Genomic DNA, 10278 nt, shown 5'->3' on the forward strand with positions numbered 1-10278 from the left:
AGAAATATCAGGGAGCCAGGACCATAGCCAGTCCCATAGAGAAGTTGGTATTCTGCCTGAAAGTGGTGCATCTGCAACCATGGTTTCCATCTGCTCTATGGTATGTGTGAGGTTTGCTTTATAATCTATATGTACACACAGCAATGAGATTCAATTAATGCACAAACACCACCCTTTGAAACTAAAATGGTGTCTAAGCTATAGCGGTTCTGTAATGCTACCTCTCTAATCTGAGAAACTTCTGTTGTGAGTAGTTTTAATGCATGGACTGTCTGATTAAATAGGGCAGTCGTCCAGCTAGCTAGGATGTGTAAGTCTCTGTAATTCATAGCTGTTCCCATTGGGGGAAACAGGCTTCTAGCTATCTGAGTTTCTGTATACATATCTATGGGATTATTGATCGCCTCCCTTTTGTTACGGAGTCTTGCTTTGGGTAAATTGTATTTTTAATTTGTGTTATCATTTGGGCTACATAACTACAAAGGGTAAATTCCTCGTCCCCTCTATACTCTCTGCACCTGCTTGGGTCTCCCACTGCACATCCTGTAATCTGCCAATTGCACATATATGTGGTATAATTATGTAAGTGTTCAGTGATTAATACAAAGGTTCGGTTACAATATGGATATTTTCCCACCTGAAGCCCCTTCCCATCCCCTGGATCATAGTCCCAACAAAGAGCGGCAGTGTCTTGAATACGGCTGCCGATGGGTATTATGGTATTATTAACTGGAGAGTTAATGAAAACACCTCTCTGTAAAGGATAATTAGTCCATACTGTAAGGTTAAATGGTACAGCATGCATCAGTAGTTCTCCGCGGGCATGGGTTGGCATGTGTGTGCAGATCCAACAGTCTGTTCGATTCAACAGGTGTGAAAAGTTCTGTGCATCGAGGATGTACATGTTGTCCTGTCAGAGTCCTTGTTCGGAAATCACCATAGCTGGAGAAATAAGGCAAAGGAGGAGGGTGCAGAACACAATTGTTAATGAGTTGGCATTCAGGCAAGAAAAGGCGGCTAATAAGTTCTCTGGAGTTTTCTCAAGGCCTTGCTGTTCCAAGAGTTGTGCAGATTGGTCGGATAGGGCCTTGATCTGTCCCCAGGTCATGTAGTGCTGCTTTTTGTGAGGAGTCCGGTCTCTGTCCTTCTGAGGGCTGTGGAGGCTCAGGGAGAAGTTGGGGATCAGGTCCTGTAGACCTGGACACCGTTCCATCTTTCCACGGCTTGATATAACAGCTTGAAACCCAAAGTGGATCTGTGGGAGCAAGCAGAGAAGCATATCCTCATTCCCCATTTTAAGGGAATGGGACCGTACCAGACAGGGTTAAGTAGCATTCTATACAAAACTGATGGCTGTGGGTGACTAACCCTAGTCCCATAATGATTACCCATGGCTGTGGTCTTATTTGAATTTGATATGTTTAGATGATTTAAAGTAAACAATACTTTGTTCAGCCAGTCCTTTTTAGTGGGAAGTCCAGGGGCATTCATTCCCTCCTTTTTGTTTTTGTTTTGTCAAGAGCTCTTAAGGGTATGATTGGCTCTCTCCACAATGGATTGCCCTGTGGTGTTGTAGGGGATGCCAAATACGTATTTAATGTTCAATTATTGACAAAATTCATGCAAAGGAATGGCTGCAGTAAGTAGAGCCAGTTTTCAGAACAGAGGGTAGTCCCATTATCAAAAAAATTTTATGCAGTGATCAATTTTCATTCAGTATAATAGTATACATGTAAATTAATCATTTAAAGGAAAAGTCAGTTGCAGTAGGCTGAACCACAAACAAGTCTTTCAGACATTACATTAAACATATGTAACACAAGACTGACACATATTCATTCATCCTGCAAATATTCATTTACACAAAACTGACACATATTCATCCATCCTGCAAATAGTCTTCTTGACATCAAGACAGACAACAGATAACACATAATTTGAGCTAAAAATTTCATATCAAAAAGTATCAAAAACAAAATTAGATCAAGGATCAAAAATCAAAAGTCAAAAGGTGTTAGAAAAATGTTTGAAAAATTTTAAAATAAGCTGCAAAGTGTTCATCTTCACATCTCCTCATGGCAGGAAGGCTGTCAATCTGGAAAATATAAAAAACTGGCACACAGCAAAAAATTACTAAGGTAATGATTAAAGTGAAGTTTTTTTTACTTTTTTAACCTTGGAGAATCAATTCTATCATTCAATTTAATAGAATTAATTTGGATTTGCTAGAAAAGGCTTGGGAGGGATTGCTTTAGATGTAGCAACCTCTATCAGTAAAAATTTTAAGGTTCAGAATTCTGTAAAAATTTGTGAAAAAGAAAATAAAACTGAAGTTTCCTTAAGACAGGAGGATTATAGACCTGAAAAATAAAAACTAGTATACAACAGAATTATTAAAATAATAATTAATATAACTGGTAGAATAGCATAGCGCCTCCTAGTGGAAGCACCATCATTACTTTATAGATTGCAACCTGGAACAATAAATTCAATCAATAATACTCTGAGCTTACTTTCAATGTGGAATACCTGAGCTTACTTTCAATGTGGAATATCAGAATACAATTTCTTCATATAATTATTAGAATAGGAAATTAAACGTGCTGTTCGCTCAGCTCTGTCTGCTGCACGCTAAAGTGACTGTAACTACTATTAAATGTCCTTGTCAGTAACCTCAGTTCAGTATTAAAGAAGTTTGAAAGTATTAAAAAGATTAGTTTTTCTTTTCAAAAGTTCTTCCTCCCCCCCCATGAGTGGCTACCAAGAGTGAATAACAGAAAGACAGAGTAAGAGGGGGAGGAACAGTGTTTCTCAAAAGAAAAGAAACAGAGGAGAAAACTGCATTCAATGAATTAATCCTTCAGTCTATAGGAACTGAAAAGCAGCTTAGTTAAGTATGCAAGAAGTGTACCAGAAGGTGATAACAATCTAGATAACATCAACCAGAGACAATGACTGGCAAGGATTTGCTGATTTCTTGTAGACAGATTCTATTTTAATAAAAATACAAGTTCTATGCGCTGGCAATACAAGCAATTGCTATAAACTTAAATCTCAGAGAAATGGAGTCATTTTAAATGTGAGCCAAATTAACTGCAAAAGGGAAATTTACACAGTATACTGTTCAAGTTTCAGTACAGTTATAACATAAGGCTCTGCTTACACTTTCTGTAACTGAATATCAAAGACCAAGAGAAACCACTCCTTCCAAGTCTGCTGTGTCTGCTCCAGCTCTAGGTGTAGTCTGGTTTGTAACAGATCATTGTACTGTCTCATTAAATCATTTCTTTCATATTGATATTTTTTTTGCTTGTAACGCAGGAGTGCAGCTGCCTGGCCCAAGGTCTTATACGCTAATTTCTTTGAAGACCTGGGGGATCTCTCTAGTAACTCTCGGGTGTAAGAGGAGTGAAATTCTGTCTCCTTGAAACTTGTGCAGAGTTCTCTAAGAACACTATGGGGAAGGGCGGACCAGCTATATTCTGTCTCACCTAGTTCTTTGGTCCTTTCTGTAATGGGAAAGGCTTGAATCCCTTCCAATAATTCCTCCCTTATGAGATTTTCATTCACTTGCTCTAGGTGAAATCCCATGCTGACCGCGGCACATAAATTGTTACCGGGAGCAGCGGTTTGAGATGGTAATTTACCTGGACAAATTGGTGATGCAGAATCAATGACTGTCTCAGGCAATGGCAAATGGGGGTACAGGGAGTTGGTAATTGGTGGGGGAAGGGCTTGCGGGTAAGGTGGAGGGAGGTTAGCTTCTCTGATTTCAGTGTCTTTAGTTTTCTGGGGTTTTTTCTCTGAGGTGGATGCAGAGGAAGCCACAGGAGCCATGTTAGGGGACGGTGCCTTGCGAGTGTGTGTCCCCAGATGTTCTATTTCATATTCTGTCCCCCTTAGTTCATGGGTCTTTTCTGTGATGGGAAAGGCTTGAAGTCCTTCTAATAATTCTTTTCCTGTAAGGTTTTCTTTTTGCTGTTTCTGGGGAAATTATATGCTAATCGCCCCACCCAGGCCAGGTTGTGGCTTAATTGTGCTCAAGGGCTGTTTTTCTAAAGAAGGCGGGGAGGTGTGAATGGGCTGTGTCATGGGTGTAGGTATGGGGAGCTGAGGATACAAAGAATTTGCTGTCTCTGAGGGAGTTTGTGGACAAGGTGGGGGAAGGGTATGTTGATTGAGTGTACTGATGGGCAGTCTGCCTGCTTCTTTACTGTCTGCTTCTAAGGGCACATGAATTGGAGATGCTGCCTTGAGACTTTTTTTTCCTATGTGTTCTATGGCCTCTGTACATTTTTGCCATATTAATAATTGCTTTATGGGGGCCCTTGGGGCCGTATGAAGACTGTTGCCGATTAATATCCAGTCCTGGACATTCAGAGTTCTAGCCTCTGAATACCAGGGGCAGCGGCAAGCTATTTCACTTATCAATTTTTCTAAGTCCCCTATTCTGACTTGTGCTTTTTTTCTTCCCCTGGTGATGAAATAATGATTCTTGATTATTTTCTGCAGCTCTCTAGCATGAAGCCTTTGCTGTACAGTCAAATCACTTCCCATGCTCACGAATGTGGGGAACAAACTTGCTGACAAATACTTAAAAAATACTAAAAAGTACTTTAAAAATACTTACGATTGCAAATCTGCTGTACGGTGCACACCTAAGCTATGTCCAGCCGGGATGAGCAGGGAATTTATCACATCGTGGGATCACCAGATATAGCAGCAATGAAGACACATCAGGCAGGTTTCATGGCAGGCAGGAAAAGGAAAAGGGCCGGGCACTCCCATGGGTCCCCTATTTATTGTACATACATTCAAAAGCATACTATGTGTCATCACATCATTGGCTCCTCTCCACATAGCAACAGACGTATCACTACACTATTGGCTTGGCTCAGGGGGTGTGTACGGATCATGTCATTGGCTGCTGAATTCTATACCTCCTGTCTTTGTCCTGCCCCTGACTAGGGAGAACCAGCCCTTCTTTCAGGCAATCAGGGTTAATTATAAGCCAGAGAAATACATGACAGTCAGGTATCCTCTCCTAGGCAGAGAGGTTTAAGCACAAGTAATGCTTTATTTAATGCAAAGGTCAGGGAGAAGGGAAGTTAGTGTTAAACCCTGACATGGCCTGCTGGCAAGCTCATAATTCCCACAAAGCAGAAGAAAGGATTACCAAAGAGATAAATCAAGCTGACAAAACATTTTTCAGATATTTAAGAGAAAGAAGGGAGACCAGAAGGCATATAGTGAAATTGAAAGGTGAGAAAGAACATTGTGTGGAGAAAGATGAAGAAATGGCAGAAATATAAAACAAATACTTCAGTTCGGTGTTCACTAAAGAAGACACTAGAGAAAGGCCATTGCTGGTTATCAAGCCATAGAAGGGGATGGGATAGATTAAACTGTTTACAGAAGAGAATGCATGGGAATATCTAGACAAACTGAAAGTGGACAAGGTCATGGGGCCAGATAAAATACATTCCAGGATAATGAGGGAGCTCACAGTTGTGTTGGCTTGTCTGATGAAGGACCTGTTCAATAGGTATCTGGAAACAGAAGTTGTCCCATGGGATTGGAGAAGAACAGTGGTGGTCCTGCTTCACAAAAATGGTAGCAGAGAGTCGCTGTAAGCTACAGGCTGGTTAGCATCACCTCAGTGGTGTGAAAATTAATGGAGACTCTGCTGAAAGAAAGGATTGTGAACTATCTACAGTCCGGTGGGTTGCTGGATCTAAGGCAGCATAGATTCACCAGGAGAAGGTCCTGTCAGACAAATCTGATTAATTTTCTGGTTTGGGCGACTAGAGAACTGGATCAAGGAAGAGTGCTCAATGTGATCTACTTGGATTTCAGATAAGCTTTTGATACAGTTCCACATAGAAGGCTTATGAATAAAATTGGAAGCCTGGGAGTGAGCGCCAAGGTGGTGACATGGATTACAAACTGGTTGATGGACAAGAGACAGCATGTAATAGTAAATGGAACCTACTCTTAAGAGAGGGCTGTGTTAAGTGGAGTGCTACTCGGATCAGTTTTGAAACTGGTTTTGTTTAATATCCTTGTTAGAGACATTGTGGAAGGGATAGAAGGTAAAGTTTGTCTATTTGAGGATGAAACTAAGATCTGCAACAGAGTGGACATATCTGAAGGAGTAGAGAGAATAAAAAGTGATTTAAGAAAGCTCAAAAAGTGGTCAATGATTTGGCAGTTGGGATTCAATGCCAAGAAGTGCAGAGTCATGCATCAGGGGTGTAGTAATCCAAAAGCACTGTTTGTGATGGGGGCTGAAAGACTGATGTACACAGACCAAAAGTGGGATCTTGGGGTAATAGTGTCTGGCAATCTAAAGATGGTGAAGCAATGTGACAAAGAGATAGTGAAAGCCAGAAGAATGCTGGGCTGCTAGAGAGAAAAAGGTGATAATTAAGGAATTTGTTTATTTTAAAACATTTATGAATCACTCTTGCTGATTAAGAATCTCTCAAAGTAATTTACAACTAATATCATAATACACATCAGCTAAAATAAAATTAAAACATAGAACAAGAATCTGCACACATAATCAAAATACTGAAAATAATTAAAAATTATTAAAATGTGGAGAGTGTGTCTGCAATATACCTCACCTGACAACCTAGCTTAACCCATTCAATACACTTTATTTACAGCCCCTTCCATACACTTTAATTACTGCTGCTGCTCATCAGCCATATTTTCAGCCCTCTTTGAAATTTCAAAAGTTCTCATTCTTCTCTTAGCCCTCCCAGGAAGCACATTCCAAAACTTCAGAATTGCTGTAGTAAAAGATCTTTTTTGTTACCACATTTTTCTAAAACCTTTTACTGGTGGTAACTGCAGCTGGGATTTTTGATTCATTGTTTGTCCCTCCCACTGACACACCACTGAATTTGGTCTTTTAATTGCAGAGGTCCTAAGCCATGTAGCATTTTAAAAGCCAGTTAAAGATTGTTAAAAACACACCTCTATGTGACCAGCAACTAATGTAAAATAGCAGCAGGGATGTTGGAACACTTCTTGTGTAACTCATTACCAGCCTTGCTGCTGCATTTTGGACCACTTGGCAACTTTTTTGTTAACGTACTTGGTAATCCCAAGCATATGACATTGCAGTAGTCCAAAAGGAACTTCACAAGGGCACAAACTATCTTTTTTAATGCCCCCAAAGCCAAAAAAGGCCACAAGTGTCTGATCGATTTTACTATACAAAACACTACTCTTTCTACAGATTCCACCTGTTTCTCCAAAGATAAAGCTGACTCCAATTTTATAACTAAGAATTTTACCTCTTCTGCCAGTAGTAACCTCACCCCTTCCAATCCTGTTCCTAATCTGAACAATTCTGTTTTACTAGAATTCAACAGCAATTCATTTTCTCTTTACCAATAAGTCACTGATAATAGACATTCATTCAGTTGTAATACAAACATTGTTTAGTTTCTTCCCAGCAGAGCCAGTATCTGGATATTAGGGATGTGCAGAAGAAAAAAATTGTTTCAGTTTGTTTATTCATTTCGTTGGAACCCCAATTCGTTTCATTAGTTTCAAAGCAAAAAAAAAAATATTTGTTTATTAGTTTGATTCATTTTTTGTTTGCCATTAAAGTCAATGGGGGAAGTATTGCAGCCTGTTTTTGGATGCAGAATTGGGGTTTTCTTATCAATTTGGACAAAAGGTCTAAGAAGCAATCATCAGAAGGGCAAAAGAGCTCCAAGGTACTTAGACTGTGGCAAACTGGCACCAAAGTGGAATGAATAGCCTAAGGCACCGTAAAGGGGCAAAGCAGTTACAGGAGTGGCAAGAGTGCGAGTGCTTTAACAGAGGTGCAAAGCAGCAACAAGAGTGTCAGAAACACCCCACAGCTTCAAAAGAGGGCACCGATAACAGTTGTATGAAGCCTCAAAGGCAGCACGAGAGGCAAAGTGGCATGACAAGTGGCATCAAAATCCTACAGCACAATGAAGGGGGAACAAAACAAGCAGGAAAGGTATCAGAAAAAAACCCAAGGTCCTGATAAAGCACCAACACACTGAGGAACTATGATAGTGGCAAGAACACAACAAGGAGTAGAGTCGTCTGATGTCTGGTGTATGGTAGCAAGGCAGAGTGGAAGAAAGTTTATAGGGGCAAGACAGGCTGGCACAGTGGAGGTAGTCAGGTCCTTGTGGTGTTGATAAGAGCATAACAAGCAGGCACAGTGGAGGTAGACAGGTCCCTCTGGTGTTGATAAGGGCAAGACAGGCAGGCACAGTGGAAGTAATCACTAGTCAGGTCCCTCTGGTGTTGATAGGGGCAAGACAGGCAGGCACAGTGGAGGTAAAAGTCAGGTCCCTCTGGTGTTGATAAGGGCAAGACAGGCAGGCACAGTGGATGAATAGTCAGGTCCCTCTGGTGTTGATAGGGGCAAGACAGGCAGGCACAGTGGAGGTAGTCAGGTCCTTCTGGTGTTGATAGGGGCAAGACAGGCAGGCACAGTGGAGGTAGTCAGGTCCCTCTGGTGTTGATAGGGGCAAGATAGGCAGACACAGTGCAGATATAGTCAGGTCCCTCTGGTGTTGATAGGGGCAAGACAGGCAGGCACAGTGGAGGTAGTCAGGTCCCTCTGGTGTTGATAGGGGCAAGACAGGCAGACACAGTGCAGATATAGTCAGATCCCTCTGGTGTTGATAGGGGCAAGACAGGCAGACACAGTGGAGGTAGTCAGGTCCCTCTGGTGTTGATAGGGGCAAGACAGGCATGCACAGTGTAGGTATAGTCAGGCCCCTCTGGTGTTGATAGGGGCATGACAGGCAGGCACAGTGGATGTATAGTCAGGTCTCTCTGGTGTTGATAGGCGCAAGGCAAGCAGGCACAGTGGAGGTAGTCAGGTCCCTCTGGTGTTGATAGGGGCAAGACAGGCATGCACAGTGTAGGTATAGTCAGGCCCCTCTGGTGTTGATAGGGGCATGACAGGCAGGCACAGTGGATGTATAGTCAGGTCTCTCTGGTGTTGATAGGTGCAAGACAGGCAGGCACAGTGGAGGTATAGTCAGATCCCTCTGGTGTTGATAGGGGAAAGACAAGCAGGCACAGTGGAAGTAGACAGCCCCTCTAGTCTTGATAGGTGCAAGACAGGCAGGCACAGTGGAGGTATAGTCAGATCCCTCTGGTGTTGATAGGGGAAAGACAAGCAGGCACTGTGGAAGTAGACAGGCCCCTTTGGTGTTGCTAGGGGCAAGACAGGCAGCACAGTGGAGGTAGTCGGGTCCCTCTGGTGTTGATATGGCAAGACAGGCAGAAACAGTGCAGGTATAGTCAGGTACCTCTGGTGTTGATAGGGGCATGACAGGCAGTCACAGTGGAGATAAAGTCAAGTCCCCCTGGTGTTGATAGGGGCTAGACAGGCAGGCAAAGTGGAAGTAGACAGGCCCCTCTATTGTTGATAGGGGATAGACAGGCAGGCACAGTGGAAGTATAGTCATGTCCCTCTGGTGTTGATAGGGGAAAGACAAGCAGGCACAGTGGAAGTAGACAGCCCCTATAGTCTTGATAGGGGCAAGACAGGCAGGCACAGTAGAGGTATAATCAGGTCCCTCTGGTGTTGATAGGGGCATGCCAGGCAGGCACAGTGGAGGTATAGTCAGGTCCCTCTGGTGTTGATAGGGGCAAGGCAGGCACAGTGGAAGTAGACAGGCCCCTCTGGTGTTTAGGGGCAAGACAGGCAGGCACATTGTAGGTAGTCAGGTCCCTCTGGTATTGATAAGGACAAGACAGGCAGGCACAGTGGAGGTATAGTCAAGGCCCTCTGGTATTGATAGGGGCAAGACATGCAGGACAGAGAGATGACCGCTGCCACACCTTCCTCCAGTACCCCCCTCCCCCTCATAAAGGGTGGGGGGATGGAATATGGGGCTCCCCGCTCCCGGCGTGACTGTCAACCAGGGTATACTGTCCACCCGAACCATCTTGGAACATGTGTTAGGACCTGAAAGATGATGAACTATGCCTGGGTGGAGCTGCAATTGGTGCAGATCTTGGTGGTAGTAGCAAATATTCAAACAAGAGCCCCGGGAAGAGTTCTTTTTTTCTATGTGAAGGACAGGGGGCCCTGGAATGGATTCGCCCTGAGAGAGGGGCCCGGGCCTTGGAAAGTGTCTTGGTTCCAGCAGCATCCAGTGAGCTCTCTCTGGTCTTTGAAAATCTGGGGAAAATAGCAGATATACAAACGAGAACTTTGAAGGCCGAAGTGGAGAAGGGTTTCATCTGAACAGCAGTTCA

This window comes from Rhinatrema bivittatum, chromosome 2 (genome assembly GCF_901001135.1).
Source record: "Rhinatrema bivittatum chromosome 2, aRhiBiv1.1, whole genome shotgun sequence".
Classification (NCBI taxonomy): Eukaryota; Metazoa; Chordata; class Amphibia; order Gymnophiona; family Rhinatrematidae; genus Rhinatrema; species Rhinatrema bivittatum.